Source organism: Conger conger, chromosome 7, assembly GCF_963514075.1.
Source record: "Conger conger chromosome 7, fConCon1.1, whole genome shotgun sequence".
Taxonomy (NCBI): domain Eukaryota; kingdom Metazoa; phylum Chordata; class Actinopteri; order Anguilliformes; family Congridae; genus Conger; species Conger conger.
The window spans coordinates 39,284,841-39,310,085 of record NC_083766.1 but is presented as its reverse complement, the minus strand read 5'-3'; the positions used below and the strand labels follow the sequence as shown (position 1 = coordinate 39,310,085).

The window sequence follows — 25,245 nt, the reverse complement described above, 5'->3', positions numbered from 1 at the left end:
GCCGGAAGGCGAAGCTCTCGATTTACTGGTCGATCTACGTCCCAACCCTCACCTATGGTCACGAGCTTTGGGTAGTGACCGAAAGAACGAGATCGCGTATACAGGCGGCCGAAATGAGCTTCCTCCGTAGGGTGGCCAGGCTCAGCCTTAGAGATAGGGTGAGGAGCTCGGACATCCGGAGGGAGCTCGGAGTAGAGCCGCTGCTCCTTCGCGTCGAAAGGAGCCAATTGAGGTGGTTTCGGGCATCTGATCAGGATGCCTCCCGGGCGCCTCCCTTTGGAGGTTTTCCGGGCTCGTCCAACTGGGCGGAGACCCCGAGGGAGACCCAGAGCCCGCTGGAGAGATTATATATCTCTCCTGGCCAGGGAACGCCTCGGGATCCCCCAGGAGGAGCTAGAACGCGTTGCTGGGGAGAGGGACGCCTGGAATACCCGGCTTTGCCTACTGCCCCCGCGACCTGACTCCGGATAAGCGGGTGATGATGGATGGATGGATGGATGGTTGCAATTACTGGGCATTGCGATTGAAGCGGGTTAGATTGCATTTAATTCTCATTGCATTTATTCTCAGTGCTTGAAGCTATGTATGCTAATTATAGCTATTTGCTCTATAATCGCTGTTGCCCAAAAGTCTCTGTGCATTAACTGAATACTTAGCTTTCCCTATTATTAATATAATGTGCTTGTTTCATCAAGTGTTAATTAATTTATAGTTTCCCATCTGCTACGCTAGGTAATTGCTTGCACTCTTGACTTCCATAGCCAGCCAATTTAATTTAACGATAGCGATAGCTGTACGCTAGAACTGTTGCTTTTATTTCCATGATTATTGCAACGCTGTTTTAGCCTCCATCTCCGGTGTCCCCGATTGAGTTTGAATAACGGCATATGGCCACCTCCAGACTCGAAGTATAGAATCATTACTTAGCAGTATCACAGTGATCGCTATTTGTTTCGATTTATTAACAAAGCTTTGTTTGAGCTGTCTTCTGTGTCCGCAGTGCTATATAGGGATAATTCATTATAAAATATCACATTTCAATCTCGAAATCTCGAACACCTGTTTGATTTATTGACTAATTTCTTTTATTTTATTTTGAATTATAACACTGAGGGAATTGACAACCTTCGGCTAAAATAGATTCAAACTTATAAGTGTATTGGTTTAAAGTAACATTTAGGTGCTAATAATACTTCAGTCATTTAAACAATTAAATTGTTTGAAACCAGGGGTAAACTATTGAGTTATCCAAAGTATTTAAAAATCAATTATCCTTATTTACAATTTGGCATTAATAAATTGTATTCATCGTTTTGAATCATTCCTGCCTTCTAAGTGTTTCATTCACTTGGACGGCAGGAATGATTTAGTTTTTGCTCAACTCCTATCTCCTCCTGTGAACCGAATTTTGAGCTTTTGATACTGGTCCATACTCACTGATGTTGATACTAACCTTACTTTTGATAGTGTTCATATTTTTTGAAAGGGGGGTTACAAGTGCCTGGTGTTCACCAGACATATTGCTTGGAGTTCTACCCAAAGAGTAAATTTTTTGCCTCATTATACCAGAGAATCTTTTTCCTCGTGCTCTCAGAGTCCTTTAAATGCTGTTTGGAAAACTCCAAGCGGGCTGTCATATACCTTTTACTCAAGAGTGGCTTCCATCTTGGCAGTCTACCAATAAGGCCTGTTTGCTGCTGAGATGGTCATCCTTCCGGCAGGTTTTCCCATCTCTGTAGAGGACTTCCAAAGGTCTGTTTGAGTGATCGTTGGGTTCTTGGTCACCTCCCTGAAGAGTTCTGATGGTTCCATATTCTTCCATTTCATAATTATTGAGACCACTGTGCTCTTGGGACCACTCAAAGCTTGGTTTTATACCCTTGCCCTGATCAATGCCTCGCCACAACCAGTCTTTGCAATTTTTGAACTGGGATCCTTGGGTTCTTTGGGCCTCATTTAGCAAGCATGAGCTGAACAAAATGCACCGTAAATCCATTGAAAATGCAATTCCACAAATAATGCGGAATTTATCAAAGCCGAACAAAATTTGTTCGTATTGTGCGCGGAAATGAAAGAGCATGGTGGTAAAGCGTGTTCCGTTATCTTATTATTCCATTAGTTAATATTGTATTTATATATATATATATATATATATATATATATATATATATATATATATATATATAATGGAATTTATATTCAACTCCAATTAAGCATTAATTAATAATATCCAGATTAATTCATGCTTAATTGGAGTTGAATATAAATTCCATAAAACACATATGGGGCATGGTGTAGCCTGCTACGCCTACGAAACAACAAACTATAATGGTGAGTTCAAGTTCAAGTAACACCTGCAAACATCATTGTAGGCTATAGAAGTGACATGACATGTGGCTAGTTTTGTTTTTTGCCTCGCGTTTAATGTCAGAGGTTGACATGAACTGTTTTTCCCAGTTGGAAGGTGCTAATTTGTTCTAATATCACGCAGCATGAGGCTTCCTTGCTATGGCTTCATATTATATTTACAGCTGTATTAGAAGATTTGAAGCATGGCCACATAATCACATTGTTTGAGGCTTGTGACACCTCCTTCTGGCTCTCTGCTAGGACAGGGAAAATGTAGCTATAGGCTATTGCTATCACCTTCCAGTGGGATTCCAGATAACGACGTCTCCTATGATTTGCCAGTGCGTTCTTCGAGTTTACTCCCTCAGTGAAGCCTGGAAGGCAGCAGCTTGTTGAAATAGTAAACTAATCGCAACGGGTTTAGCAAACTAGCTAGCTCAGTAATATATGAATACAGATACATAATATGTACCAGTGGAGGCTCCTCCATAGAGGTGGAGGAGGCCTGGCCTCCCCAATAATTTGAGAGAAGAGAGAGATTTAAAAAAAACAATAAATATATTTATTTTATTTATTTATTTTAACAAAAAACATATTTTTTATTTTTTATATTCATATTATTTTAGTTTTGTTCATAAATCTAAATTTTCCCATGGCTAAAACCCAATATTGCAATTGTAAAGCAACAGGCCAGATTTCCCTATCAGTTTGTATTAAGGGAGGCCAGGCCTCCCCTAGGAAATTCGCTTTTCATAGAAGTCAATGTAATGCATTTTTTTTCATGCCAATATGTGATTGGCCAGATCACTGAAAATGGGTGGGCAACGGAGGCCTGGCCTCACCATGCATTGTGTCCAGGGCTGAAAGATTGACATTTTGTTCGTCCAATCACATGCTACTGGTTCATTTGGAATCAACTGTCCTTTCCTTTCCTATTCAACACAGAAGCCATTTTGAGAATTCGCTAGTCACTTCAGTCAAACAAACACTCGCCATAGTGACTACGAGTGTCCTATCAACTTGTGCTTTTCAGGAAATTTAGAGAACACCCCTGGCTATCATCCCTGGAGTTTATAGCTCATTTGGCCAAACACTTTTGCTTAAAACTACCTCGGAAGTCGGCGAGATTCTAGCGCAATTTGAGATCTTGGGCTGGAGATATGCAGATTCCAGATACTAGGGAGTGAGAATGACATTCAATAGGTCATGTTAGACACCATTTGGGATTTATTGAACAGTTTTATTTTTAATGTAGTCCATTTCGTTTTATTACAAGTCAATTTAATAATCTTCCATATCAAATTACCGAATTGTTGCTCTGTGAGGAAATTCACTCTAAATACGAATAGAGTGCTGCCCTCTAGTGGATAACGTTAACGTTAGATAAAGCCAACTGGAACCATATTTTTACATATTTTATATTAAATATATTGAATAAAACTACATATGATAAAGAAAGTGTTATCTTATCTTTTTTATATGCTAAACTTGATTAAATTGGTGATTACATGTTGAAGCTGTAGAAGAATGAAAAATGTAAGCTAAACAAAATAGTTTTTAACTACATAATTAAAATTCCTGCCTTTTACACATGTTCACTTGGCATTTATATTACATCCAAATGTCATTTCTCAGCTTAATTATCAGGCAGGCTCATAGACTTACAGCAATGTCATTTCTTCAGGAAGGCACAAGGCTAAGCTCTGCATAATGAATTTCATCAGCCAGAACTTTCTGACTGTAGCTTACACTCCAAATAGTATGCCTTTGGCCAGCACAAAGACAGATAAGAGAACAGGGAACATTCCATCGCGAGTGAAGTGAGCAAGCGGAAAAAAATGGCCTCCTCAATTCTGGAAGTCACCAGCCTCCACTGATATGTACACATAATCTATGGTTGGTGGAGCTGAAATGGCTGCCTGATAAATGAGGCCCTTTATGTGCACTTGTGTCCTCTTTCTGGCAAGTTGGCAACCATTCCATATGTTTTCCATTTCTATTCTGTTTAACTGTTTAGGTATTTCTTCGTACCTATTTCCAGACTTGTAACAATCAATTACCATCTGTCTCTTCTGAATTGATGGTTCTTTGTTTTTCTACACTTGTGAAACCACCTATGTTGGAATGACACAATATAATTCCTTTAGACTGAAATGAACTAAATTAAGTAAAATGTTATTGCCAATTTAACTTTATTTACAATAATTGTTAGGGGTGTCAATAATTCTGAGATTTCATACATAATGACATTGCTCAATTATGTTCCTGTGTTCTGTCTGTTAGTTTATCATTGTTTATTATCATTATTCTTGTAATTTATTATTTTTCATATTCATGTCTGGTGTTCTGTTTACATTCATTAGTCTTTGCACTCGTCTTCCCCTGTGATGTCTGAGTCTGAATGCTTACTAGCCCAGTCACTCCCCTGTCTGCGTGCCCCACTATTTGGGTGTTTACGGTAGTTCCGGGGTTCAACCTTCCTTCCAATCTTGCATTCCTTACTTCCTGCTTTCTCTCCATTTCATGTTTGTACATAGCACTAATATACTAATCCCAACTAACATATAATTTGTATAGTACTAATTATACTAACACACTAACACATCTCATTCCCACCATCTGATACACAGGTTTCAACCCGTATCTCTGCTTGCCTGAGTGACATCCAGAGCTGGATGGACAACCACCATCTAAGGCTCAGCCCAGGTAAGACTGAAATTATATTCATCCCTGCCATTACCTCTCCCCATCTGGATCTCTCCATTTCCCTAGGGGATACCACACCTATGCCATCACCCAGTGCATGGAACCTCGGCGTGGTGATGGACAGCAGACTGTCCCTCTCCGAGAACATTGCGGTGGTGACCTGGTCATGCAGGTTCTTCCTATACAACATACAAAGAATCCGCCCCTTTCTCACCCCCTACTCGACCCAGCTCCTCGTCCAAGCGATGGTTCTGTCCCGCCTGGACTACTGCAATTCCCTCTTGGCTGGCCTTCCAGCGTCCGCCATCAGACCCCTCCAACTTATCCAGAATGCAGCAGCTCATCTGGTCTTCAACCTTCCCAAATATTCACATGTCACCCCCTGCTTACTTCTCTCCACTGGCTGCCTATCATGGCTCGCATCAAATTCAAAACATTGGTGCTAGCCTTCCAAGCAGTTAAGGGGTCTTCCCCAGCTTACCAACAAAAAATCATCAGACCCTACACCCCTGCCAGACCTCTTCATTCAGCCTCCGCAGGCCGCTTGGCACCTCCCCCTCTCTGAACTTCCACCTCACGCTCGCGACTACTGTCTGTTCTGGCTCCATGGTGGTGGAACGAACTACCCGTTGAGGTCAGAACTGTAGAATCTCTTCCCACCTGAAACTGAAACTGAAGATGCACCTCTTCAAGCAGCACCTCTCCCCGTCCCTCCCTACCTCTCTGTGAACCTTAATTGTTGTCTTTCTGTGATTTACTTTTTTGTGTATTTTTAGTTTGGCTAGGTAAGCAGTGTTTGGCTAGTTAAGGGGTTTGGTCATACTTTTGCTTTGTTTGTTGTTTGTTTGTTTAAAAAAATAAAAATTCAAATAGGCCCTGGTCCTTATCTTTGTTGTGCAGGTAGCAGTTGAAATTGTACTTCCCTCTAGGGTCTTTCAGCGCACTTATCCCTGGTTATGGGTATGCACTTTGTTGTACGTCGCTCTGGATAAGAGCGTCTGCCAAATGCCATTGATGTAATGTAATGTAATGTAATATGTTTGTCAAACTAACAAACTAACATTCACTTGTTTTGGGTATTTGTAATTTAAATCACTTAACTAACTTACTAACGCATCTCCAGTTTCAATTATGTTCTGTAACTCTGCCTCCCTGTTCTATCACTGATTACTTGCTTAGTTTCAGCAAAGTATTCGCACCTGTCTCTCCATATCTCTGCATCTCCTGATTCTCTGCAATTGTCTACTCTCTAGTCTGGAGCCATTTGTATTACATGTTTGTCTGTGAATCCAGTCCGCGTTTTCGTTTCCCCCTTATTATTGTGCTATTACCCTTTCATGTGTCTCACCTGATGTTTATTTGTTAGACCGCTCTCACTCCCATGCCCAGCCTAGTTTGTCTCATTCCCCTGTGTATCTATACCTGTCCTTTTCAGTTGCATGCAGCTAGTTTGTCCTGTTTTTTGTTCCCGAGCCCTTTATTCCTTCCCCCAGTTCTAGCCCCCTTGTTCCTGAGTCCTTGCCCCTGAGTCCTTGCCCTTGTTTTTCTGTATTTCCTGTTTTGACCCCTGTCTGCTTCCATGGACTCTTCTTTTGTTGTTGTGGATATCTGTACCTCTGCATTGTTGGACTGACCCCCTGGTTTTTGACCTTGGCCTGTTTTGTGACTACGCTCTGTTTGCCCCTTCACCTGCTAGTAAACTTGCCATTTTCCACACCCCTGTGTCTGCTTCTGGTTCCTCTGTCCTCCCCGCTGCGACATCAATAAAAATAATTGAAACATGAAAGTAAATCTATTGAAAGAAAAGTAGATTTGAGCAGTTACTCTCAAATGTTTAAAAAAAAAAAAACATTTTTAAGTTACATTTAGAGCCGCGGTGGTGCAACAGGCTAAGACGCAGCAGACTTGCGGTTGCAGTTTGCTGCAGTTGCACACCGGGGACCGGGGTTCGATTCTCGGTCCTGCCAAAAGCCAAGTTTGGCCGGCTCATGTGGAGCAGCAATAAATGGCTCACTGCTCCAGAGGGAGGGACTTGGCAGGGTTAGTAGATAGCCACACAAACAAGCACCTCAGGCGCCTCGGAATCACGGTTACAACTTGGTAGGCGAGACGGCTTGAAGAAGGCGTGTCGCTCTCCCGTTGGTTGCCGAGGGACGGGGTGTGGGCGGTGTATCTAATACTAGCTCTAATTGAATCAGACGGGGTCCAATTGGCTACCAAATTGGGGAAAAAAAGGAAAAAAAATCGGATAAAAATTATTTTAATAAATAAATAAATAAAAATAAATTTGTTACATATTGTTTTAAGTTATTCACCTCTGGCCCCTTTGTAGACCTGAATACAAAATTGTATTTAACAATAATAAATTCAGTGATTTTCTTGACACTAAAGTGCAAAAATGTCATTCAGCATCATCTTCTCCACCTAAAATCAGGATAGAAAACTTTGTAAAGTATTGACAAGATACCCCTATAGGAAATATCTATAAATATCTAAAATACTTTTGTCCCCAAACACAAATATGTCCTTCATAATCATAATAATCAATTTTGAACTTAAATCACATGATACCAGTCATGTGACATGCTATGTGATTACTCACAGGACCCCTGTGGATCATGGAATGTGGAGGAAAGTTACAAATTTAGTAGTATGTGGTAGAACTTTGCATGTCATTCAGTAACATGTCAAGAAAGTGTACATGAAGTTACGTATTTTTTAAATACTTGGTTCCCTGTGAAAAAATGAAGTTTAACAGGAATGGAAATGTATGAAATTTGTCATTTAGTGAAATGTAATCAATGTTGCTGAATGACTCCAAGGATTTAGCTTACAGATGTATCTCAAAAAATTAGAATATCGTGGAAAAGTTTTTTTCTGTAATTTAATTCAAAAGGGGAAACTTTCATATATTCTAGATCCATTACACATAAAGTGAAATATTTCAAGTCTTTTTTTGCTTTAATCTTGATGATTATGGCTTACAGCTCATGAAAATCAAAAAAATCTCTAAATGTTAGAATTACCAATCAAGAAAAGGATTTATAATACAGAAATGTCGACCTTCTGAAAAGTATGTTCATTTATGCAGGTGTTATGGAAGCCCAGGTTGCTTTGATAGCAGCCTTCAGCTCGTCTGCATTGTTGTGCCTCTCATCTTCCTCTTGAGTTCAGGTCAGGCGAGTTAGCTGGCCAATCAATGACAGTAATACCATAGTCAAACCAGTTACTAGTAGTTTTGGCACTGTGGGCAGGTGCCAAGTCCTGCTGGAAAAGGAAATCAGCATCTCCATAAAGCTTGTCAACAGATGGAAGCATTAATTGCTCTAAAATCTCCTGGTAGGCAACTGCATTGACTCTGGACTTGGTAAAACACAGTGAACCAACACCAGCAGATGACATGGCACCCCAAATCATCACTGACTGTGGAAACTTCATACTGGACTTCAAGCAGCTTGGATTCTGTGCCTCTCCATTCTTCTTCAAGACTCTGAGACCTTGATTTCCAAATGAAATGCAAAATTTACTTTCATCTGAATAGAGGACTTTGGACCACTGAGCAATGGTCCAGTTCTTTTTCTCCTTAGCCCAGGTAAGACGCATCTGACGTTGTCTCTGGTTCCGGAGTGGCTTGACACTAGGAATGCAACACTTATAGCCGATTTCATGGACATGTCTGTGCATGGTAGCTCTTGATGCACTGACTCCAGCCTCAGTCCACTCCTTGTGAAGCTCCCCCAAGTTCTTGAATCAGCTTTGCTTGACAATCCTCTCAAGGCTGCGCTCATCCCTGTTGCTTGTGCACCTTTTCCCACCATACTTTTCCCATCTAGTCAACTTTCCATGACTGTGCTTTGATACAGCCCTCTGCGAACAGCCAACCCCTTGCAGCAATTACCTTCTGTGGCTTACCCTCCTTGTGGTGGGTGTCAATGAGTGTCTTCTGGACAACTGTCAAGTGATGATTGCCCGACCAAGTATTGAGTGCATAAATGAACATACTTTTCAGAAGGTCCACATTTCTGTATTATAAATCCTTATGTAATATTCTAATATGACGTATTGCATTTTTGATTTTCATGAGCTGTAACCATCAAGATTAAAAGAAAAAAAGGCTTGAAATATTTCACTTTATGTGTAATGAATCTAGAATATAATCTTTTTGAATTAAATAATGGAAAGAAATGAACTTTTCCACGATATTCTAATTTTTTTAGATGCACCTGTACTTTTCACTGATGTCAATTGATATTATTTGGCATATTATGCAATTTGTGCCACTTAATACTCTATGCTGAATTATTGTTTTCCATTTTAAAAATATTTTTTAGATTTGTATTAACATTTTAACAGATACCTTTTTTTAACAAACAACTACTGTGTACTTTACCTCAACACTCATTATGAAACTTAACTATAACAAAGAAATTGATTTTTGGAAAATGTTCTCTCATTTTAAATTGCATTGGAGAATTGCTACGATATTGGAGACAGTAACAGTACAATTCTAAATATTTAATATATATAGGGTTTAAGATTATTTTCTCAAAAGGAATTATTTTTAAATAGTGTGACATTGACTGTGTCATTGTGGCATTATTATGGAATAGATTTTATTTGGAAAAAGGAAATATGTTGCTGAATGATATTTCAGGGGTGACATCTAATGAAACACACACATACAAAAACCTAATTATCTTTTTTTCTTGAGGGGCACATATGAAAATGCTGAATTAACACTTTAATTTACCTAAATAATGTTAAAAATAGCATAACATATAGGCTGTGTCCCAAAATGCAGGCTACTGCCTTGCTGCCTGCATCCTTGGAAGTGAGCTCCCTTCTCAGCATCCTAACGGTAAGGGAACCTCAGAAGGCAACAAATTTGGGATGTACTCTGCAGGCAGCATGATGTTCAGCAAACTACATAACTACTTCAGCTACTTTTTCCAGATTATCAAGTATTTACATTCATCAAAATGTTAGCTGTAAAGTATTAACATTAACCGTTGTTCACTGGACAGCTAAGTTAATGGCCTATTCTATCAGAAAGTCACTAGTAAGTTATCTGGCTTATATACATTTTTCCTGTTTATTAAGAGATTGTTATGAAATTATTAAAATATTGTTTTAGTTATGACTACAACAAATGGTTGAGTTCACTGTATGATTACATTCGCAAACTAACTCTGCTGAGCCTCCATTAACTTGAAGGAAGTCTGTGGTAATCACAAAGATTTATGGCATATCCAACCCACCTGATAGATACATTGGATACTGCCTTCAAATTTAACCGAAATAAGGCACCTTAGAAGGATACATTTTTCAATTTGGTTTGGGACATACCTATGAAGTGTGAAAAATTGTGAGATTAGTGAAAATGCTAAAGATTTATTTTTTCTTTATTTTTATCAAGGGTGCCAATACTTCTGGAGCCCACTGTCCATACAGTATGTATGTATAGGCTTTGAAAAAAAATCTAAGCCATTTATTTTCAAATGTGTGCATCTCATGAGCTTGGAAAACACAAAGAGCTGATTTGATTCATGTAATCGTAGACAACAGATATCTATTCTGAAAATATCTGTTAATTCTGTACTCTCTTGTCATGAGCTCCCCTTTATTCTCTCCATCCTCTTTCAAATTTTCTGTCCTGCTCTCTGGTGATATGCTCTTTAAAGACTGGTTTCGCTTGCCTAAACGTGCACCGCACACACACAGACACACACACACACACTTGCTGTTCCTGACCTTGGGTCATGGTGAAGTGACTCGGAGCCTTGTCTGACTGGGCCTCTCGTAGCCCTGCCTTTGCATTCCAGCACTCTGAGAAGGGGCAGAGGAGCTTATTAGGAGCAGGGAGGGAGGAAGTTTCTGCAGGCCGGGGATTATGCGCAGATTCCTTGTCCAGAAGCTTTGCCGTGCTCCCTCCCACTCTCTTGAGCGGCGAGTCCACAAACTAAAGGGAAACATTGAAAAATGAAATCTCCTTCTCTAGGCTGCAGAGAACCCACCGAGCCGTGCTAATATACATTTTATTCTCTCTCATTCTTTCTCTCTTTCTCTCCATGCATTTGTTTACTTTAAGGAAATTACTTTTTTTGGTTTCTGTTGCGCTGGTCTGTAATGGATTTGGGGCTCTGATTGGAGCTAGAGAATACTGGAAGTGCACAGCTGCACCCTGCAGAAGCCGGCATACGGCATACTGACAGGCTGTTAAAATCCCTCTCTTTGGGGAGGGAGGGTGGGTTGTGGGGGGTCAGGGGGCTCAGTTTAGCAGTTCCAAGTTTCTGGTAGAGTCTACAGGGGAGCTTTGTGGGAACACTGAAATGGAATAGATCAGGGAGAAAAAAAGGAGCCTTTTACACTTTTGGAGGCTGCAACTCTTTGCGGTGAGTACACCTCTCCTTCTTTCTTCTCAGAATTCATGATTATATAATCTATATAAAGTTGCATGCATACAACTAGGCTGCACAGATTGATTTCCTTGACGGCAGATGCTCTGTAATCCTCACTTCTCTCCTAACTCCTATGTGTATTTCTGAGAAATATCTAATAATGTGGACAACTTGTTGGGATTGGGTGCTCAATGTTTTTTTTTTGCCACAAAACAGACAATCTGTGTACGTTATCTTTGTGATTGAGTCATAGGGCTGCAGTGAAAAGATGGCTTTGTGGTTGTGAATTCCGGGAGAGCTAGATGGTTCGTGGCCTGTGGGGTATATGTACATACCAACTCTTGTGGTGCTTTTCCAGGTGTGGATTTTTGAAAAACCTTGCATTTAGTCCCATAGTTATTGTTTTAATTTTGTATTGGCCGCATGCTATTCAGTTTTGTAACACCTGCATAGGCAGTAGTTTTTATTAGCTTTCGCAGATTTCAGCACAAGCAAGGCTTGATCCAATATTAAATTGTTCTTGAAAAATGTGTTGTTGGCCTGGAAAGATTTTCTAAATTCTGTCTGTCCTTTCAAAAATAATTTAGAAAGATTTTGCAACTTGGAAAGATAGTACTGTTGCTGTACTTGACAAATGTATGGTCTATATTAAGATTTGTAAACCCAACAATTGTTATCTGTGGATAATGGATATGATAGTTTGGGAACCTGCATGCAGAATATTGTAAATGCGAAACTGTGTGGTTAAATCACTGAAGTATCTTTTAACTTGCATTGAGCAATATACTTATTATACGCAATATACGTATTCCAATTATGCTGATGGCCCTATTGCATGCTGTGCTAAATGCTGTAGTAAATGCAGCCATATTATTTGTGTAATTGGTGGTCTTGAGGGCCAGTCCCAAAGTGCCGTACCATTCCATATTAAAACTGCAATGGAGAGGGCCTGCCATGCAGTACATTCCAGTCATTGTTTCATTTGCTTAGCATATTGTGATCTTAAGAAAATAAGTGGGTGGACCCAAACACATTTCAAAATGTATTTTGATTGTGCTGTGAAGGTGCATACTTTACAGAAAACAAGAGAAACAGCAAAATCAGATTAGTTGGGTGCCATTTTCACTTATGTTAAATTCATATAGTAAGTTTGAGTGTTTTGTTTTAAAAATATTCCATTGTTGCTTATTAGAATACTAGCAGGTAAACAATTATACTGGGAGCTGGATTCTGCTAACATGTAGAAGAATTGTGTAATGTAATATTTCTATAGGTTTGGAGAATATAGGAATATTGTGTTTTTAGAATGCAGATTGGACATATCTTTTTCAAGTCTTGAAGGTACAATAGTATAATAGGCTCTTTTTCTTTCTATTGTCTTTATGTTTAATGAGCTACACTTGCTTTAAATGTCCAGAAACACTATGTAATGACATGTATCAGGAAGTAAAATTTAGCAATGCAGAATATATATATATATTTTAAGTCTAGGAATAGGCTTAATCTGAGTCTGTGAAGCTGTCCCTAGACGTGAAAATAGTTCATTACGACATGCCAAACTTCTATCATGCTACATGGTACATTACTGGTTACCTGTTAAAAATCATCCCACCCTCAGGGTTTTCTTGAGTTCTATTTAGCCGCAGTAGAATTCACTATGTGCTTTATTAATTTGTAAACCACTTCAGGAAGCGACTTTTAAGACAGGTGACGATCCAGACAGATTTGACCCTGTTAATTGCAATATGCTATTAGGGTTAGTGTTAGTCAAGAGTGCAATAGTCATAGGGGCAAATAAACATTGCATTAGAATCAAGAAAGGCTTTAGGTTCTAGAATGAAATGTTTATTAAACCAGTCTGTAAACCATTAATTGTTACAGCCATAATACTAGTTTATGGAGCCTTATTGCCTTTCTGGATTACTTGGTAACGTTTTTACTGCAATACCGCTTTCTGTACCTGCAGATAAATATAAACATTTAAAAAATTCCAATGTTGTCCTATGTAAGAATTCATTACAAGGGTAGACAACATATAAAACCCATTTTGACATCACCAACACTTACAGTATACATGTGCAAAACTTGTTTTTGTTTTTGTCCATTTTCATATTTTATTTTCTTTCAGTGCACCTGACTGTAAAATTAAATTTAATTGGATGCAAATATACTGTATAATGTGCTGGAGAATTGTAATAAAAAGAACAGATTTAATTTACACAAGTAACAACAGACAGCTGCAGGGCATGATTGTGTGGTGAGGAGCCATGTATACCTTGTATAGCAGGTCTGAAGGGCTCATGCATCTAAACAATGTTTTAGGAAAGGCCTTATCCGGAAACCATTTAATTTATACAGCTACCCTATTTTAGATAAGATAGGTGGCTAATTATCTTGAATAGCTTTGAGTGCTGACTAACCACTGCAGATGGCCTTACTACATGTTACATGGTAACTAATCAGGGTAGCTTTTTATGAAAAATATTTATTCTGAGATATTAGTGCTTTTCTGTTGTAGCAATAACAATAGCATTTATATTGAAATGTAGAATTACTAGTCATAGATGATTTCGCTAAGATAACTTACTTTGCTCGGCAGAGTGCTAGGTTAGCCATACGTTGAGCTGAAACACTATAATTGAAATAATATTTACTTTCAGTGAACAAGCAATGGCACCAGCTCATGGTGGATCAAGGATGAAACGATTGCTGTTCAATAAAGATTTTTATAAAATAAATCTGACACTGCACATTTTATACCATTTGATCTTCTTAATTTGGTTTCTTCTGACTAGACTCTGTTTGTGAGGTAACTGTGCCCTTTCCTGGTATGAGATTGTCAGGATACTGTTTTATCACCTGAAGACCAACTTTATTGTGCTGCATGACAGACATCAAAGAATTTCCCCTGAACAACCATTGGAGTTTCACTATAATGACATTCCTTTGTTACTTATTGCAGGAAAACAGAGAAAATGTAGGTGGAGGTACTCATATAATGAGTTTGAAATTCTGTTTACTGTCAGATCATGTGTTTCATGGCAGGCTACTGCAAATGGACAGCAGCTCCAATTAAAAATGTGTATTTTTTATTTAAATGAAATTTCAGTGTTGTGATAAATAAGTATTTCAACAATTAAATTAAATGGCATACATACAAAATAATACCACATCAAATATACACACCAAATCAAATTTTGCAGTGTTGTACAATAGTCAGTGGTTAGGTAATCCATAATCTCAGTATGGTTTCAGTCAACTGTCCAACTGACCTGTTCGCCATACCTGAGGTTCTTGTGGCATGTGAAATCACATATTTTGTTGTTAATATTGGCATTATTTGGTCTCAACAGTCATAGCAGTTTTAAAAATACACTCATAGAGAATGTCATCTACATAGTCTACCTCTCTATTTTTGGAATATGGGTCACTCTCTCCTGAAATGACCTAACAGCACTCCTTCATTCAGTAGGCCTATGAAATCTCAGAACTATGCATCATTGCAGATGCCTGCTAAATTTCCATCTATGGCTTAAACTGGACTACATTTGTATATTGTTAATTTCTGAGTTGTTTTCAGTACTCTTTTGCTTCTTAATGACCTAGGCACAAATGTCAATCTTTAAATAAACGGGTCCAATTTTCCACATTACCAAACTTAAATGGAGGAAGACGTGAACAGAATTGCAGCATATATTTAGGATTGCTCTAAAGATGAAAATCTATGGGTTTGGCCAGTGTTTGGCCATTCAGTGTGAATGTCTCCTGTTATCCAAGCACGTTAGGCCTTCCTGTGGCTTGCTGGCTGTAAATTTATCTCATTAACCTTTGCAGAGTAGGGACGGAAAACCACAATTAGCTGTGGTAGTTTATGGGCTGCCAGTTTACCAGGTGCTGTGTGACAGAAACAGGCTGCTGTTTGTGGATAAACAAAGACCTGGCCAATGAGATTTTTTTAGGTAGCCCACCTTTTGTATCCTTCTGTTTTTTAAACAGATACATTCTATGTATTCTGTTTAGGCCCTATAACCAGATGGTGGTAGATACAACTAACTACAAAGAATTAAGCACTGCATTTTCAAAATAATTTTGATAATAATTTAAGAAGAATAATTTGGGGATTCTTTTATTTAACTAAGGGTGCATTCTTACCTTTTGGTAGTCATGTTGTGAACTTACCACAGCTCTGTTGCCTATAAAGAGATGCTTGTCGACATGTAGACGACTGTCTGGTTTTACTACGCTGGTCTGTGGCAATTGGATAGATACGGAGGCCAGTCCTGTCAGGAATATTGCTTAGGTGGTTAGCAAGGCAACCGGATTTTTATTGGCAGGGCCTGCTTGGATTGGTACAAGGTGCACGTATCAATAGGAAATGAAAAAAGGGTGGATCCCTATTTTGGAGACATGGATTACCAGTTTGTCAGAGTCAGCTTTTTGCTGGGTGTTCCTTCCCAATAATCACCTGTGCTCTGTTTGCAGAAGGTTGTGGTAGCTGTGCCCTACTGGTTGACCATGTGACCTAACAGCATGACACCCTAGGACATAGCCCTATGTTAGGTGTCCATTCACCAATTATGTGAACAGGCTTGTTGCCTGAGCTTTTCTTTGCTTCTCCCTGGTAACAATATGAAGATGGAGAATGTCCAGCTGTGAAGATGGAGAATGTTCACACACGCTTTGCAGTAAAACATTCTGAGAGCTCGCTACAACTTTATTCCTTTCCACAGTTTGTTCTCTTTGTCCATTGCACAGCTGTCCCAGGAGTAATACATTAATAGTTTGTGGAGGTTCTCTCATTGGATAGTCTGCATTAGTTGCTTGAGTCTGAGGTCCCTACTGAGGCCAACAGAGAGTAACCCTTCTGTGTGGTTCACCTCAATCCTGTAAATGCATGTGTGAACTCCAAGTTAACTTAAGCACCTTTTTTCCAGCTAGCCTTTCTGGTAAACATATTGTGGTCATAAGTTTAGTCAGTTGTGTGGCTTTAACTGCTAGGGGAAGATGCTTTCACCCTTGGCTTCTAGTATCTGGCATCAGGGTGATCCATATGGACTTTTGTATCAGCCATTATCTCCAGCTCATTAGCTCATTAGCTGGATGGATATCTGGTTGAGCTGACTGTAGGCATTGAAGCTCAGGGCATGCTGGGTTGGTACCTTGACAGTGGCGCAGTGGCTTCTGGGTATTCCTCATAGAGCTGCTTGTTCCTCACTGAGATCCAGAGATGATATGCAATGTTCTGCATCAGACATTTCTAGTCTGCTAGTTGTCTTCATATACACTTTTCTATTGGACACTGTAACTAGAAGTCTTGTGTTTTTGCAAACATCAGTTTAATTTCAAAGGAAATATGATTTTTTGGGGGTTGATACTTATGTTATTGTGGTCTGTTGAGGATGTTTTACAAAAAGCTCCATGTGCTTGAATAGCAAGGTCAGGTATCCCTTTTTTACGTGAACAAAGTTGTATTCCGCTGGAAGAATGTGGGCCAATAGTATTAAAAAGAAATATTGATATGATATATGGATTATGTATTTAATAATTTGTGACTAAACCAGAGTAAATCTTGTTTGTAAATTTGTTGTTCATCATATGTTTGCTGTATTTGCGTATATTGCCTATATGGTTTCTTTGAATGTTATAAGATGAAGATAAAGAATAATTGTCAGTTCAAAACAAAAAATATTATATCAATAATTTACTGCATGAAAACCTTTTTATGTTTAACATTTTCATAGATAAGCATGATATGTGCTATCCATGCCATTATAGTGATTTATTTATATAAATCACATCTTTATTGCAAATGAACGACACCTTCAATGTTAAAGGTGATATAGCAGAGCTAAATGGCAATCAGTAACCATATAATGTTTATTGTTTATATTGTTTATAATTGAGGTAGAGATTTCAATAATGTCCTGGGTACCGTATATCTGGCCCTGGCTAACAGTTTCACAGGCGCTAATAAGTAAAGAGAACACAATGATTAAGAAGGGTAACTCAAAGTGATTTCAGAGTAGTTCAAATTAAAACCTTGATGCTCATGCTTTTATCACATTATCACAGTAATCTATAATGTACTGTATTACCTTGCTTCATATAGACCATTTGACTTCTTCTGTCTTATTTTGACACATTGCAATAAGTGCACTCCACGATTGAGGTACCATTTTTGTTCCACTAATATAAAAGTACAGATATGCATGTAAAGTAAAAGTCGAAGACTTTTTACACTTTCACTGATATTATGATATTGACTGAGAAGGGTCAGCAGTCGATGTAAGAGGAGTGATATCCTGTGTATGGTTGACTGAATGTCCTCTTAAAGTGATTGACATTCACTGTGCTCATTTATCCCAAGGCCTCCCTTTGCATATGTACTTAAAATCCTTTCAAGTCCATCTTTTGGCAACAGAAATCTTTTGTGAGGTACTCTCACAGTTGATTTTTCAACTTTGCATCAAGCAAGTAGTAAAGAAAATTGTATTGCTTTTTGTTACAAGGTAGGTAGGTTTTTTTTTGCTGTGGCTAGAAAAGCAATATGGTGGTTCAAGGTAAAAAAAAAAATCTGTATTGCAAATCTTTACTTTTCTTCAGTCAGTTAACTTATTTTTTGTCTAAGAAATATAACAAATCAGCAGAAACAAGAGAATTGCCATTGGACTGGGCTATAGCATATAATCAATTCTTCATTATATAGGCAGCCAGTATGCTGAGCCTCAAAACATCTGCCATGATTGTCATGTACTTCAGTTTAAGTGTGTTTTGGATGAGCAGCGAGCAACTCTGGCAGTAAAATGTGTGCAACCTCCTGTAGTAAGAAAATCCCTGTATGAATATAAAACAATAAAATCGTGTTTTTGATCATATTGCTTTTGTATATAATCCTTGGATGTAAACACTCTGGTTCACTTTCAACCCATTCCAGGCAATTAATAACCTCATAGTATTAATAACAAATATGTTAGGTGAGTAGAAATGCACAAGATCTTTTTTTGACTCTTGTCAGAAGACGGAGAACAGTATCTTTGGTGCACCAGTCCCTCTTGTATATATTTTCATTTGTTTTACGAGGATTGCCTGGCAATATTCCCTTGTTCCTTTGGACCTGGAAAGTTAATGGATGTTGCAGCTGTGTGATGTACAGTATGTTTTAAGCTCTGTTTATGCCCCCAGAAACTAGATGCAGCTAAATCCAAGTAAATTTAAGGTCAAATTGTAGAGAAACATCACAATATGAGATACCAGTACAAATTATTTCATGTCACTGTTCAAGGAACAGCAATAACAGGCCACAATGTTTTGTATAAGAATACTTGAAATATTATTAAAGTATGCTTATTGTACTAATGATTTACTTGGGTATATCATTGGGAGATTTGGAGGAAGAAGAATTCCCACTTCTTTTAGGTGTTTTTAGACATGGTTGTGGTTCATTATTTACATATTTGCTCTGTAAATGCTCCACCCCACAAATACACTTAGTGAGCACTTCTTCTGCTGCTGTAGCCTATCCACTTAGAGGTTTGACATGGTGTGTGTTCAGAGATCTTCTGCATACGACAGTAACGTGTGGTTATTTGCGTTACTGCCTCCTTCTTGTCAGCTTCGACCAGTCTGGCCCTTCTCCTCTGACCTCTCTCATTAACAACATTTCTGCCCACATAACTGCTGCTCACTGGATGTTTTTTGTTGTTTGCACCAGTCTCTGAAAACTCTAGAGACTGTTGTGTACAGGCCTACATAGTGAAGTGATCACTGAGTGTATACCCTATGAATGTATTAATAAGTAAATATATGAAATCAAGCTTCTGCAATGACTGATAGCCTTTCTTGGTGGATTCAGTGTGATGGTGCATCTCTCACAGAGCTGTGCTGCTTAAAGATGTCAGTCACCCTGAGATCACTTCCTCCTTATTAGCAGTCTCACAGCAGGAGGCCTGGTCCCCTTGTTCTTGAGCTGCAGGACGTTTGTCTGAACCACTTAAAAACACAGGGCCCCTTTTAACTACTTTAGTGTTGTCCATCTGATGGCTATGCAGGGGGGCCAAGTGGTCAGCAGTGTTTTTTTAAAGAGTGCGTATGTGTGCTTTTAAGAAACCTGAGTGTTGGGGCTTTTAAATGGTGCACAAGGACGTGTAGGTTTGCAGATACAATGGGCTAAGACAAATATTTAGTTTGAGACAAAGCCCACTCAAAAGCAGTTCACAGTGGGGTTAACTCTTCCCATTACCCTCAAGGAATGGGCTTAATTGGGGAAATCTTTAACCTGCAGCAAATTAGACAATCGGCACCACTGATCTGTCATGCTCTGAAACATTGTAGTCACATGCTGACTTTATGAACACTGGACAGTTCAATTAAGTTAAGGAGGTGTTAAATTCCACTCATTTCTGTACATTTTTCATTATGTAAAATGTATTACTAGATCACTAAATAGTAAAAACAATTTTAATGGCTCATCTTTTTAAATGTCAAAATAACATAAAATCCTGGGTCTGGAAATGATGTATTTAGCAATTTAATTTTTAGCAGGCACATGTTACAGGACATGATTACCCTCAGACCAATCACTATGTAGTTTGGCTTTCAAACAGATGATTAGCTAATACAACAGATAAGACCTGTTCATTATTCACTCATTTATTAATAACATTTTGAGAATAATATTTCACCCAAGTCTACATGAAAATATTCAACTCATATCCATAACTTATTGTAAAGTAATTTGTATTTGGTTGTATTGCACAGCTTCATTTCTTCATATACCACAGTATACACTCAGTGAGCACTTTATAAGGTATTTATTAGACTTATTTTTTAGTTCCGCTGCTGTAGCCTATCCACTTAGAGTTTGTATGCGTTGTGTGTTTAGAGACGCTCTTCTGAATGCTAGTTTTGTAATGAATGGTTATTTGCATTACTGTCACCATTTAGTCTGACAAACAGCTGAACCTCTTGAACATGTCTGCATGCTTTTGTGCATTTAGTTGCTACCACATGATTGACTGATTAAATATTTGCATTAGCAAGCTGGTGTACAGGTCTACCTAATAAAGTGATCACTGAGTGTATAATTAATTTGTAATATCTTATTTGTGCCATACACAAGTAATACGGGCAGTCAGTTTAGTTTTTGTGTGCATAGTACTTAACCATTATTAAATTCTACTGCATCAAAGTGGAATATTTCTAAGACCTAATCATTTTTTATGTTGTATGTTATTCGGTGTGGTGAACAAAATATGTTGCATTATAATTAAAATATAATTATACCAAATTATATAAATCCAAACCAAATTATTGAATCATTTTGGATTGAGGAATTTACCAGATTTGTAGAATAAAGAATTAAACTAGTTAAAGATATTATGTCCAACAATTGATTTGACAAATATAATATACTATATATATATATATATATACTGTATATTACTTAATACATTTCACATTACTAAAAAAGTTTACGAATTAGGCTTCTTTTTTCAGAAATGACAGCTTATTTAAATTATTTTATAATAATTATATACTATTTTTATATGTTCATATTTATAAAAACATTTCAATTACTAGTGCAACGCTTATTTTTTTTAATATACTGTTTTGCAGTGCTAAATCTGTATTCATTCATTCTAGTTTCTAAAAGCACCTTGCATAAGGATTCACATCATTTCAAATCATTGAAATAGTTATTTAAAATTGTCTTAGAAATTCCAGAATTGCTTTTTGCAGTTCTCACACAAATTCAGTTACTGACTTACATATGTCTTGTAAGCCCTAAAGGAAGCATTTACTTAAATCATTACTCAAACCTTGGGCAAAGTGCATTATGCTTAGATTAAATAACGGCTGCTTCATTCACAGGAAATGCATAGGATTATGCTTATGTTATGCTGCAAAGCAAACTTACTTTAAGCTACATAAACAGTACAATTTGTCTGAAAATACAGTTCCAATTAAACTGCATTATTAGTATGACCAATGGCAACTGGAATGAGAGGTGGAATAGTCATATAGGTTTTATTTTATTAGAATAATCTATGGTGTTTACAAAAAAATCTAGAAAAATCCATTCACATAGAATATTTGTTATTCTCACTGCATATTGTTTTATCATTGTTTAGTCTAACTCATTATCCATTCTGTATTTGTGTGTTTCTGTTGTCTAATTAACTTACTGAATTAATGCTACAATTGACAATATATTATTTCTCATATTAGCAAATACAAGTAAAATGGCAAATACAAAAGAAAAATTATTTATAACGTCACATGTGGTCAGTTGTAGGCCACTGGTTTCTAACCCTAACCCTAAACTGTGGTCATCCACATAAGATAATATAACAAAATATAAAATGTGGGTCAGTAACAAGTAGAGGTTCAGTTTAATTCAAAAGGCAGCATACAAATTCAAGATGCAGTATACGATACAGGATACAAAACACGTTCTGTGGAGTCATACTCAAATGGTATGCAAAAAAATACTAAAAAAGTTACGCTTCCAAATTTGGTTACAAATAAGCTAAAAGCAAATTAACAGCAAGCAATCCCCATCTAACTTGAAGGAGTAATTGTGCTGCCCAACCTGAGCAGTGAATGAGATGTATCAGGTTGGAATTTGAAGAGAATGTGCTTTTTAAAAATATGATATGGACAGGCTAATGCACGACGAGTATTGTCCCGCTAGCCTGGAGAGAAACTGCTCTGCGTGGGGTGTGCTGGGTTCACGGGGTCTTGAGAGGCAGGTTAGGAAGGAATAAAGGGGGTGGGGTGGGGTAGGGGGATTGGGGGCCGGGAAGAGGAAACTTAATATCGCCCGGCTGCTGCTATTGTGCACATCAAGTCTACAGCTGCTGCAGATAGCGGCGTGTGAAGTAATTAGTTGTCTGGTTTTATATTGACCAGTCTGGGGCAGTGTCCATGGGACCTATTAAATTTGCCATTGAAAAGTGAAAGCATAATGCACCCAAAATAAATGGAATGGAAGGAAATGAAATGATGAAGAAAAAAACAAGTCTGTCAGTATCCCGCGAAATGGATGCGACGGCGTTCCTGCTGAATGCACTTCCTGATTTCATTGTGTTGTTAAAGAAATTTACTAAATATGAGATGGTAGGTAGCTTAGCTTTTCTGGGGGTAGTGTGCAACCGTTTCCCGATACCATCTTGCTGTAATTATTCAAAAATAAAATAAAAGTTGCTTTTTGAATTTGATTTCATTCAGAAAATGTCTCTCTCTAGAAATGTTTAATTAATCATTAAGTTGTTTTTTTAATCCTGATGAAAATCTAGTTTTTCTTTGGTAACCTTTTTCATTTTTAACATTGTGGTGTAAGCCATTTATATTTAGTATGAATTACACCCCAAAATGTAATGGCCTTCAGAATCATTAGTTCTGGAGACTGTCAGAAGCAATAATAAACTCACTCATTGCAAATATATTCCTTTTTGGACAGCTAGACAAAAGCCTAATCAAGTATGCATGGATTTGCACTGCGTATATAAAGTGTTCATCTCTTTGAGAACCATAACATTGCATTACCATATTTTTTTTATAATATATCCCATTAAATATGAAAGCTTTCTCTGTGTTGTGTGCATAGGGAGTCCGGTGAGCTCATCTCGCGGATGGTCCTGAGGGAATAAGATTTGTGTCTCTGTTTACTTACGGTGTGATTGGTTTCGCTTACAGTGCACAGTGAAGCTGTGTTTGTGCGTGTTTCGCAGTGGGGGGGAGGCAGTGGTTCCACAGTTCAGCTCTGCCGGCGAGGATAGTTTTCTGGTCAGGCGCACTGCGGCGGGGACTGGGGCCTCCCGGCTCCGTCTATTACCCTGCCGCATGTAACGAAACAGTGCCTTGGGGTTAAAAGTCCCAGACCACACTGAAACAAGAGCCGCCCTTAATGATGGCCCGGTCCTGTTTAAGCTAAGCGCCCCCCCCCACACAAAAAAAGAGAAACCGATGCATAATGCAGAGCTAGGATTTCAGTTGTGTTAGCCTCATTGGGGTAGGAGCTGAATTTGAACTATAATCCTTGAATAGATCGTGGGCATGACAGAACACTGATGTCATACTCTCATTCAGTGTTTGTCTAGCTGGTAGAAGTGCCCCCCCCCCCCCCCCCTCCATTCCATTGCCCCCTGCTCAGGGGCCAGTGTATTACTGAATAAGGACAGATGTGGGCTTTTCAGTGAAAGGGAACATGGTGAAGAATAGGTGAACAACCAAAATAAAATATACCCCAGACTTTTTTATTTCAATCTCTGCGTGAGTCCACATTCCCTGCTATTGTTTGCATTACTATTTAAACAAAGATTGAAATTTGTGTGTGTGTGTGCCTTTGAACATTCATTTTAGGTATGTATGTATCTGTAGTTTTCACCTGGCTTATTTTACTTGCTATAAATGCACTGTAGATATGTTGATTCTGTGTATTCTTCTGAATGCAAGGTAAGAACTGTGTAGAGATCCAAAACCATGGAGGGGAAAAAAGAGGGAAAGAAAGGTTTTTGAGGGTTCACTGTGAGGCGTGCTGCATTACCATACTGTATTGATCATTACTGAATATCTGCAGGGTTTTGTATAGTCAGAATGCGACCAGAGAGGACTGCTTGTAGACGATTTGCTTTCTCCCAGTGGGAAACGATCCAAGCAGTACGTTCATGCCAAAAGTACACATTGACAATATTTTTAAGAGAACAAAAAATCTTTATGTGGGAACAAACCATATGCTTTTACTGCCAACATTGTCTTGAGTAAGCTTGGAAACTGATGATAAACAAACTATTTGTGTGCCGTTGGTCCTAGTGTATGTGCAAATAATGGTTTTAACTTTTTATTCTTTAAATGTTGAACATGGATTTTCATTAGCCGTGCTGCACGGTGGACTGCTTCACTCCCTCCATCTTCTTAAATAAACAGTCTGCTAAGCACACTGATTTCCTATAACATTAGTGATCAAAATAATATGTTGTTTCATAGAAGACTCACTGTGTCCAATAAGTACTTTACTATAAGTAAGTATCCTGTGTGAGGCAGAATGTACTAGAATGAACACACACACATTCAGTATATCCAAAATGCTGCATATAAAACAACATGGATACTGATCTATATTTCATGTTCAAACATACGGGGAAAATATATACTTTTATTGCAATACATTTACTCTCACGTTTCAATGTTGTTTTTATTTAGTAATAAAACCACAGGTGGCAAAAATATTGACCCCCCTAACAATTATTGCAGATAAAATCAAACAAAGTGAGATTGATCATACCATTTTATTTTCTCAAGTAAGAGCATTTTACTTTCTCTACTTTCATTTTACTTTTCTCAAGGAAGGAACCATATTGTGTCATTCCATTAATTCCTGATTCACTAGAGTAGAACAAAATAGGTAACAAGCATGCAAAATCTCTTTGTCATCCATCAACATGCGAAAAGCCAAAGAACTGTCAATTCTGAAGACACTGATGGTAATTGACCATCACAAGTCGGGCATTTAAATACATAATCAGTTAAACATACCACTTAGCACTATAAGGGAAATAATGAAAAGGTGTAAAACATATGGAATGGTTGCAAACTTGGCAGGAACAGAATGTAATTGCATATCATCCCCACGGAGGGTAAGGTAGATCGTGAGGGAGACCAAGTAAAGGATCGCAGTTTAATAATTGCAGAGATTGTTGTGTCTTGGGGTCACCGAGTCTAAAAAGAAAAAAACATTCAATGGACCTCCATACCAGGAATCTTTTGGAAGGGTGGCACGAAGACAGCTTGG

General features: G+C 38.2%; 1 long non-coding RNA gene across 2 annotated transcripts in view; it reads left to right on the top strand.

Annotated features, from left to right (window-relative positions):
• Window positions 1-11,322: 11,322 nt before the first annotated feature.
• Window positions 11,323-25,245, top strand: part of LOC133132800 (uncharacterized) — an 84,682-nt gene continuing 70,759 nt past the window's right edge. For both annotated transcript variants that reach the window (XR_009709174.1, XR_009709173.1), the window contains exon 1: window positions 11,323-11,447. This is a non-coding gene — a long non-coding RNA (uncharacterized LOC133132800). The remainder of the gene's footprint in view (window positions 11,448-25,245) is intronic.